Source organism: Camelus bactrianus, chromosome 12, assembly GCF_048773025.1.
Source record: "Camelus bactrianus isolate YW-2024 breed Bactrian camel chromosome 12, ASM4877302v1, whole genome shotgun sequence".
Lineage (NCBI taxonomy): Eukaryota > Metazoa > Chordata > Mammalia > Artiodactyla > Camelidae > Camelus > Camelus bactrianus.
This window is the reverse complement of record NC_133550.1, coordinates 66,841,723-66,851,221: the sequence shown is the minus strand read 5'-3', so window position 1 is coordinate 66,851,221 and position 9,499 is coordinate 66,841,723. Positions and strand designations below refer to the sequence as shown.

The window sequence follows — 9,499 nt, the reverse complement described above, 5'->3', positions numbered from 1 at the left end:
TCACCCCCGCCTGCTGGCCTCCCGTGTCTCCTTCTTCTGTGAAAGACACCACCACCGAGCCAACAGCCCGAGCCAGACAGAAGCACAAGACTCCTTCTGCCTCCTCCCTCTCTTGTCCCCCACAGTCGTCCAGAGCTACATCCGGGCAACTGGGCTCCTAAAGAGCTGAAATCCACTGACTTCTTTCCGTTTCTCCAGCCCCCCCCCCCACTTCCAGGGCTGACCGACCGCAAACCAGGCCAAACCACCAAGCTCAGCATTTTTCAGGATCTGCAGCCTAAGGGGGCACGACCACATGTGCCACAGATGGGGCAGCACTTCCTGGGCGCCGCCCAGACATTGCACGTAACCTGTGGACCACGTCCCGAGATGCCCGCCGCTGCGTATTCCGAGATGGCACCAGGCTCTTGGGCATTAGACCAGTTCACATGGTTTGCAGCCACGAAAGGCAATTATGCTGTTATTTTGGAGTGAGGTGTTTAGGAATGTAAGAAGTCCCTACTGATGGCTCCTCTCAGCTCAGAAAGCCCCCACCCTTGACTCACAGAATGCTGCCACCACTAACTCCAACATGTCTCCTGGTGAAGTGGGAGACTGAGGCCCCAGGCTCACCAAGCATCCCCCACCAGGCCTTTCCTGGGTGCTTTGCCGAGAACGTGGGCTCTGGGTTCACTGAAATAGACAGAACACCCACAGGATGGTGTCTGGCTGCTCTGCCCAGCCCTCCACAGGATCATTCCACACATACCCAGGGCACCAAACAAGTATGAGAAGAGACAGGCTAGACTCTTGCAACCATCAGATCTAGAAAGATGTTGTTTACAACGAATATTAGGTACGTGGTTTGAATCACCAATAGGAGCCTAACCTCGAATGGCTGGTGCGGGGCGGGCGGGGAAGAGAGGGACAGGGACCCTTCCCTAGCACTCGCTGCCAGCCCCGGCCCACCACAGCTGGTACCTGTCTCCTAGGACCCTCCCTCGACTGCAGGAGGTGGACGGTGAACACAGAGAAGCTGCAAGGTGTCCATGACAGATGTACATGGTGGGAGCAGCAGGACCCAGAGGAAGGAAGGAGGGAGCTGTTCTTGAAAAGAGACTCAAACCACTGATGCTCAAGTCCGTATGGGAAGATGTTTGCCAGGCTGACCAGGTGGGACAGACAGCTAGTGCAAAGGTCCAGCAGTCTGGACTGGGGGTTGGGGTACAACTGAAACAGGGCAGGGGGTGGCCAGAGCAGACGTCTGTCAGGCCCTGAAACTGGATGGCCGGCTTGGGAACACGTGGCCTCTGCACTTGTGATTGACAGCCTCCTTGCTGAGGGAAGTCAGGGCCTACTGCACATGGACGCCATACCAAGGGGTGAGTGGTGGCCCGGAGGCCACCCGCTGCAAGCTGGCCAAGCTGTGTGCCGGGCAGAGGACTACACTCATCCGGAGAGTGGGCACCCTTTTCTAATTTGCCAAACCCTGAGCTGGGAGCAGGGGCTGAGGATTTTTCCTAATTTGTGCTCGTGCCCTGGAGCCCCTGGGAGCAGTGAAGGGGGGTTCGTTGTCCCTTCCATTTGGGGTGAGGGCTGGAAGCGAAGTAGACGTCTCAGAGTGATGTTGGGGGTGGGGGGCAAATTAGGAGGGAGGTCTGCCCCCTCGAGCCCCCAGTCAAGGCCCCTTCTAGGGAACACACTTCCAGGGGCAATTAGAGGCCCGTGGAGTTCCACATTAAAATAAAACCCATGGAACTTCAGAAGTGAGCGTCCCCAATGTATGTCTCCTCTGGCTCTAACCTGAGTGTCGTGTTCAACACAGACCTGAGCGTCAAATAAAGCTGGCTTCAGATCTCAGTGTCCCCAAGGCCCTGTAGCTGCGGCTTGACCCCCGAGGGCTCGGCTTTCCCATCTAGAACATAGTGTGATAACAGCTCCCACATCACACAGTAGACGGGAGGCCGACACGAACACACGGGCAGATGGCAGCTAGCACGGTGCTTGGCCCAGAGCGGACACCTCGAAATTACCGGCAACGCGTTGTCCGTCCAAGGAGGGGAAACATGCACAAATACTTTCCACCGGCTCCTAAAATACGTTAGAAGGCTCTCTTCTGGCCAGAGGTTTGTTTTAATTAGCCAGCAGCAGGAAAAGCTGGTTCAGGAATGTGCTTGTTGCTTGATGGTTTCCCCAGGTGGTGGGGAAAAATATTAAATGACAAAAACAAGCTGAGAAACATTTTTGAGGGAAAAGAGAGAGTCCGAAAGCCCTGTTAATAGCGTGGCCTAAATATAGCCAAGGGTATTTTTGTAGATGGCAAAAATGGTGCCCAAGCCGTGGAAGAAAATTCTGCTTCTTCCCAATTTTCCATCTAGCTCTTTCTTGAATCAAGGTGGCCAGGAACGTCTGGGAGCGTCCAGCCGAGGGCGCGTCGGCCCATAAACCTGAGTGCTGGGCTCCATCCAGGGCGGGGGACAAAGCTGAACAGTTTTCCAACCCTTCCCATAAGATCCAGCACAGCGGCCAGACTGCAAGGTCTTGTTCTTTCTCCCCTTTCTCACCTCCCTCCACGGGGCTTTTTTTCTTTTCTTTTCTTTTTTTTTTTTTTTTGAGTCTGCATTTTAAAAAGCTGAACATGTTGCACAAAGGGTCCTCGGGAGGCAGAATTTGGTGAAAGAGGTTGAAAAACGACAGGAGGCCCTGAGCCCCCCAAGCCCTTGATTGGGAACAGGTTAGTGGGGGCGTCCCTCTGCGGGGAGTCGCCACGTGGTCTCCGACAGCAGCCTTCCCCACTGAATTCTTTCGCTGTGATTTTGACATAAGCCGTAACAAGACCATGCAGAACCAATTACGGGCTCTGAGGAGGAGGCCATGACTCTGCTCGGGGTGGCTGGAAGTGGGCGCCCGAGGACAGCCTCCTCTGCGCGGGGGGCCACCCCGCTGTCAGTCCTGTGACCTGCCTGTGCCCGGAGCCCGCGCCTGCCTTCCCGAAGGAAAACCACACAGCATTTATCATGAACTTGCTGAAACATTGGAGCGTTTCGTGGGTGGCCAACAAATTGTTGACCACGGAGCTGACCGCTGGTAGGGAGCAGCCAGCCATTTGGAGAGGGCGGTGGGTCCATTTATATTAAATGAGTGAGCAGGGAGGCCTTCCCCTTCCGGATGTCAGTTTACAGCTGCCCAAGGGCCTTTAGTACCGAATCCGAATCTGAAAGAGGTGCCGCGTGGGGGTGGGGCAGGGTTTGGGTGGGTGGGAGCTGCCAGGAGATGGAGGCTGTTTGGCATCTGATGAAATAACACATCTGGGCGCTCCTTCAGCAAACGTCTGTGAGTGCCAGCGCCATCCCGACCTCGTTCCGGGCTCTGTACGAGGGCTCCCCTGGTCTGTGCACCCAGCGGGGGCAGCGGCTCCGGCCTCCACCCGGCAGGGAGATGGCAGGACAGAGAACTTGCCGCAGGCAGCGCTGTGGTAGAGCCGGTGACCGCAGCACCGCGTAAACTTAGCCGGTGACCGCAGCACCGCGTCAACTTCACCGCGTGTGTTCTGCAGTGAGACCAATGGGTTCAAATCCTGGCCCCACCCTTGACCGACTATGTGACCTCGGGCCACTATTTCTCACCCACAAATGGGTGTAATCATAGCGTGTAGCCCACAGGCTGTTGTCAGGATGACGAAACCATCCAAGTAAAGTGCTTAGGATAGAGCAGGAATGCAGCAAGCTTTAGCTCTTCCTATGATTCTGCTTGAGAGAGCACCACATGGAGAAAACCACACGGAGGTCGCTAGCTTTGCCCTTTGGGTGTCTCGGGGCAGACTGGTAGGGGAGCTGGTTTAGGGAAGTGGGGATATGCATCCACACAGCAAATAGTTATTTCCTGGCTGCCTTCTAAGAACAAAGCAAATTGAAGCAAACGCATACAGTCTGATATTCATCAGAGCCCCCTAGGCTGCAACAGGCAGGCCTCCCAGCACTGAGCAGACGCTGGCCCCGGCCCAGCCAGGCCAGGTGAGGGTGGTGGGGCCCAGGGTTTTCTCTGCCCCCATCATGGTTCCCAAGCTCAAAGCCCTAGCGAAAGGCTGCTGAGAACTGGAAACGGGGGTGCGGGAGAGCTGGCGGCCTGCCTTATCAGCCCAGCACCCAGCACTGCCCACCCTCTGTCCAGCTGATGCTCGCTCAGCAGCCCCAGACCACCAGCATTGGTCCCTCCTTTTGGACTTTTCAAGGCTCAAGGTTTTCTCACGCTGGCCTTTCCCTTCTCTGGCCCCTCCTTCTGGAAGCCTTTCTTTCAGTCATTACTAACTACCCATCTTCCAAGCCCCACCTGGCAGGGACTGCATCTGGGTCATCTCCAGGGCCTGGGCCCTGCCCAGAACAGGTGCCAGAATCCTGCCACCAGACCATCAGTTCATCATACAGGACGTGGTGGATGGAAGAAGGGGCACAGTCTCCCCCAGCGTGTCCTGGAAGGGCCTCTCGTATTAAATCCTAGGTATGAGTTTATATTGTGGTTATTTACACTTTTCTCGGAAGGTGGAGTTCAAGAGGAGAAAGTGATGGATTTGAGTTCCAGCTCAGCTCACAAAAAGGGCCACGGCCTGGTGGGATCTATGTGGATCTTTCCACAGATCACTCTGGCTGGAGGGGTAGAGAGTGGGCTATCAGAGGTGGGCAAGAGGAGGCTGCTGCCATGGCCCACAGTTCGGAGGGGGACCCCAAGCCAGGACAGGGGCCAGGGTGCCCGGGCAGAAGGGACCGAATCAGAGGGAAGAGGCCCAGCACTTGACTGACGTGGGACAGCCTGAGCGGTGATGGGGGAGACGGGGAGCAAGCCCCAGACCTCCCGCCAGGACGAGGTGGTGCCTTTCATCAACGTGGAATCTGTGGATAGCAGAGCAGGTTTGGAGAAAATGATGACGTTCATTTGGACATGTTGAGTCTGAGATGCCTGCAGACGTTCAGGTGAAGATTCTTAGTGGCAGAAAAAGAAGGAGCTCAGAGGAGAAGTGGGGGCTGGGGGTGTAATTTGGGCTGTGGGACATATATTATCCACTGGTGACAGCTTCACCCAGGACACGTCAGCAGTCTTCCTGATGCCTGGACCAGGGGGCAGGCAGGAGACCCGAGTGTTGCAACATCCTGAGGTGATTTATAGGGAAAAACGTCCTGTGTGTTTGTTTCTCAGCACTGTCTTCCAAGAGGGAATCTAAAACCCCACATTCTGATCCTAAGTGTAATTTCCAGTCATTTCCACCGACAACATTTGGTTCTTATTATCAAAAGATACTCACACAGATGTAGCATTAAAATCTTGGCTTGGATGGATAAAGAAAACAAGATAATCTAAAGTATTGCAGCAACTCTCTGACTTTTACGATTCCAAGAAATGATTGTTGGAGAATTGCTCTAGAATAGCCATTTTGCAGTGTGTTTCTGGGTGGAGGAACGCCAGCCATTTCGTAAATTTGAGGCTGTTGATCTGAACTTTCAATCAGGAAGGTCCTAGGGTCTTCGATGGTGAATCCCTTAGGGACAAAGGCGTGGGCATTTCCTCCGGGCATCCCCAGACCTGACACACAGCCAGGCACGCAGGCAGTGCTCACTAAGGGTTTGTTGACTGAAAAAAGAAACAGCTGAATACTGAAAGTCAGGACATGCTAGGTTTTCTCATTGGATATTTCCTTCCAAATGTTCTGAAGGCTTAAATTACTGGAAAAGATTGCTTCTGTAAGTCAAAAATGGAAAAAATTTGTATACAGAACTTGTGTTTTGAATTTTAATGGAGAACTTTACCTTCCCTGTGTCAAAGTCTGTGTTGGGGTCCTTTCAAATACCGGTAACCGGTATAGCGTTCCCTATTCATGAGTCCTAGATGTCCCCACAGCGTGCTTTTTACATAGTCATAGCTAACATTTACCAAGTACATCTGATGTACAAAGCACCTTAACAGATTATCTTGTTTGAGTCTCACGACAATTCTGGGACAATGATACACTTATTATCCCCATTTTACAGATGTGGTAACTTGGCCTGGGCAACCTAGGCCATTTTTCCAAGGGCCCACAGCTAGGGATAGGCAGAACTGGTATTTGAGCTGAAGGAATGTGACCCCTGGACCTATTACCCACTGTTCCCAGGGCTTCTGGGCGCCAACGGTGAGCCAGGGGCTGATGGGATGGCCCGTCACATACATTCATCTACTTACTCCTCTTGGTAACCCTGGGAGAGAGTTTGATATTATGATCCCATTTTACAGCTGGGGGATCTGAGCCTCACAGAGGCGACGGAGGCCGAGGCTGGGTTCCAGGACGCCAGCGGGCTGCTTTGTCTACCCATGGGCCACAGGACTGCCCCTCCCTCTCAGCCCCAGACCCCCATCATCGCCCGGGGACTACACAGGCTGCGTCAGACAGCATGTCTCCCTTGGGTCCCCCGGGACCCCCATGCTGAGAGGGGACAGCCTCAGCCCCGAGAACGTCCAGGACTCTCTGGGGCCTCGGTGCGGTTGTGACCGTGCCAGGCATGACTCAAGAGGAAGAGACTGGACCACGTGCAGCAAATTCCACTCGAAGGAAGCCTGGATCCCGGCACCAGTGCCTTCCTTCGACATCTCCCACGCTGTTCATCCTGTGTACACGGCCACGTGGATGGAATCACGAGACTGATCCAAATCCTGTCCCTCTTCAGAGGCTTGCTTGCTTAGCAGGTCTGAGTCAAGGCCAGGGAAGCCTCTCTTCCTCCCTGTGGTTCCTCCAGCCAGCCCCCTCCCACCCACCTGGCCCAGCTTGTGGCTTGCCGAGGAGAGGTGGTCTGGGCTCCCTGAAAACAGCCTCAAATCATCCAGTTTGCTGCCAGCTGCAGCGAGAGCGCCCAGAACCCATTCTCACTGTCAGCCCTCCACCTCGTCGTGGTGGTCACGGGATCCAGGAACGGTGGTCCTCCCATCAGCCCAGATGGGTAAGCAGGTTTATCTCCAATTTATAGAGGGAAGCCAGAGCCCAAAATGGGCTTTGGGGCCATGCAGCCCAGAAGCCCGTTCCGACTCAGCACTGCCTGGTTTTGAGCAAATCTCTTCACCTCTCTGAGCCTCCGTTTGTTCATCTCATCAGCAAAACAGGTACAACACAAGGGTTCTTCATCTGAGTCCACAGATTCCTGAGGGATCCTTGGAAAGGATGAGGGGGTGTCCATAAGAGGATGGGGAAATTTACCTCTTTATCTCAACCAACCTAGAACTGAAACATAGCATCTCCTTCCACTGTGAAGGCACAGCGCTTCTGGAGGGATATGAGCAGCACCTGTGACCTGTCATCAGTTAACTGCCATGGCTACTTCAAAATTACAATCATTATTAGGTCTGTCGCTGGGTCTCACTGTTTAAAGCATTAATTTGTCAATGCCCCTTCTGAAGTGTGTGTCCTAGAGGAAAGGGAGCCTCAGCTGGGTGGTGGGGTCTGTCTCTGCTCCTCAGCTGTGTGGGGTCCCCCTGTGCACACAGCCTCCCCACCTAATTGGTTAAATCATCTGTCGCCCAGTCTCCCACATGGAGCAGAGGGTCTAGAGGGGAACCGACTTTTTAATGCCCAGTGCAGGCCCTGTGTGGTGGGTGCAGGCCCTGCCTGGTGGGCTCAGCCCAGCATCCTTTTGGAAGAAGACATCGATTTTTGTGACAGTAACTCCTTTCAAACAGTTGCTCAATCCTCAAACCTTGGCGTCACCCTTGACCCCTCTTCCCACACCACAACCAGTCAGTCATCGCGTCCGCTTGCTCCTTCTCTAAGTTCATCCAGAAGCAGGTCACTACTCTTCACCTCTGCTGCTCTGTCTGGGTCCGAGTGACCATCATCTCTTTCTTGGATCATTACCGCGGGTTCCCCTTGGGTCTCCAGGCTTTATTCTACCCCTCTGCCCCAACCCTAGTCTCACCACAGCAGCCAGAGAAGTCATTCGATGTGCAAGTCAAACCGTTCTTTGCTCAAAGCCCTCCAGAGGCACCAGTCTGATTCCAAGTAGACGTCATGGTCCTTGAAAAGGCCTGGATGATCACTGCCAATCCAGCTGCCTCCCCCTCTCCCCCTGTCCTGACTCTGCTCCAGTCACATGTGCCCCCTGGAACACCCAAGCATCGCCCCTCCTCAGGACCTGTGCAATGGCTGCTCCCTCTGCCTGGAGAGGTTTCAGTCCTTATGCCTTCATTTCTTATCTCAATGTCATCTTCTTCCTTTTTTTTTTTTTTATATAGTCAGTTACAATGTGTCAATTTCTGGTGTACAGCACAATAGTTCAGTCATACATATACACACATATATGTGTTCATATTCTTTTTCATTAAAGGTTATTACAAACAATTGAATATAGTTCCCTATGCTATACAGAAGAAATTTGTTTTTTATCTATTTTTGTATATAATGGTTACCATTTGCAAATCTTAAACTCCCAAATTTATCCCTTCCCACCCCCTTTTCTCCAGTAACCATAAGATCGTTTACTATGTCTGAGATTCTGTTTCTGTTTTGTAGATGAGTTCATTAGTGTCTCCTTTTTTCTTTTTTTTTTTTTAAATGTCCATCAACAGATGACTGGATAAAGATGTGGTATATTACAATGGAATACTACTCAGTGATAAAAAAGAATAAAATTTGCAGCAACATGGATGCACCTGGAGATTGTCATTCTAAGTGAAGTAAGCCAGAAAGAGAAAGAAAAATACCACATGATATCACTCATATGTGGAATCTAACAAATAAAATAAAATAAAATAATGTCTTCTTCTTGATGAAGTCTTCCCTGGGGTAGAGGACACTGTGATGTGTGGTCCAGACTCCTCTTCAGGAGTCAAGGACTGGTCGCCTGGCTGCTGGGAGGTGCCTCAGGTCTGGGCTTCTTTGACGATTTTCTCAGCTGACGAAAACCTCCCATTCAAGGTCATACGTCCTTCCTGGGCAGCCTCATCCAATGACCGATCAACGTGGGGTATATAGGCCTTATTTGAGACAATTCTGAAGGCTCACCCATCGCCGGAGCTCCATGGGACGTTGGCTGGGGCCTTTGGCCTGAGTCCCAGCCCAACTTCTCCTGCTGCCCAGTCCTGCTTCCTCCCCTCCTGCACTCCCTAATAAATCCCCCTCCCTAATAAACACACTTATCTCTGAATCACAGTTTGCTTCCCCGAGGGAACTCAAACAGTGACCCCGGTCACCCGACCTAAAATTGCAGAACCCCTCCCCAAACACACCCTCGCCAAGCCCTTCCTTCCCTGTTCGTTTGCCATCACCCATCACCATCTGCTTGTTAATTGTCTGTCCTCGCACCAGAACATAAACTCCGCAAGAACAGGAACTTGTCTTGTTTTGTAATTCCATGCCCAGATCAGTACCTGGCGCTGCAAGCATCCGCTCAGATAGTTGAATGAAAGATGAGTGAGCAGGTGCACCGTCCTTGACTTGCAGTCAACAGAACCCTCCTAATCCTTTTCACACGCTCCGTCGACTCTGACATTCTGAGTTTGTGTAACT

At 52.6% G+C, this 9,499-nt stretch overlaps 1 long non-coding RNA gene across 1 annotated transcript; it reads left to right on the top strand.

The window, feature by feature from the left end:
- The first annotated feature begins 2,603 nt into the window (after positions 1 to 2,603).
- LOC141579522 (uncharacterized) lies at positions 2,604 to 8,977 on the top strand. Its single transcript, XR_012511062.1, has 3 exons — positions 2,604 to 4,476; positions 6,241 to 7,101; positions 8,560 to 8,977. It is a non-coding gene; the product is annotated as an uncharacterized LOC141579522 (long non-coding RNA).
- The last annotated feature ends 522 nt before the right edge of the window (positions 8,978 to 9,499 follow it).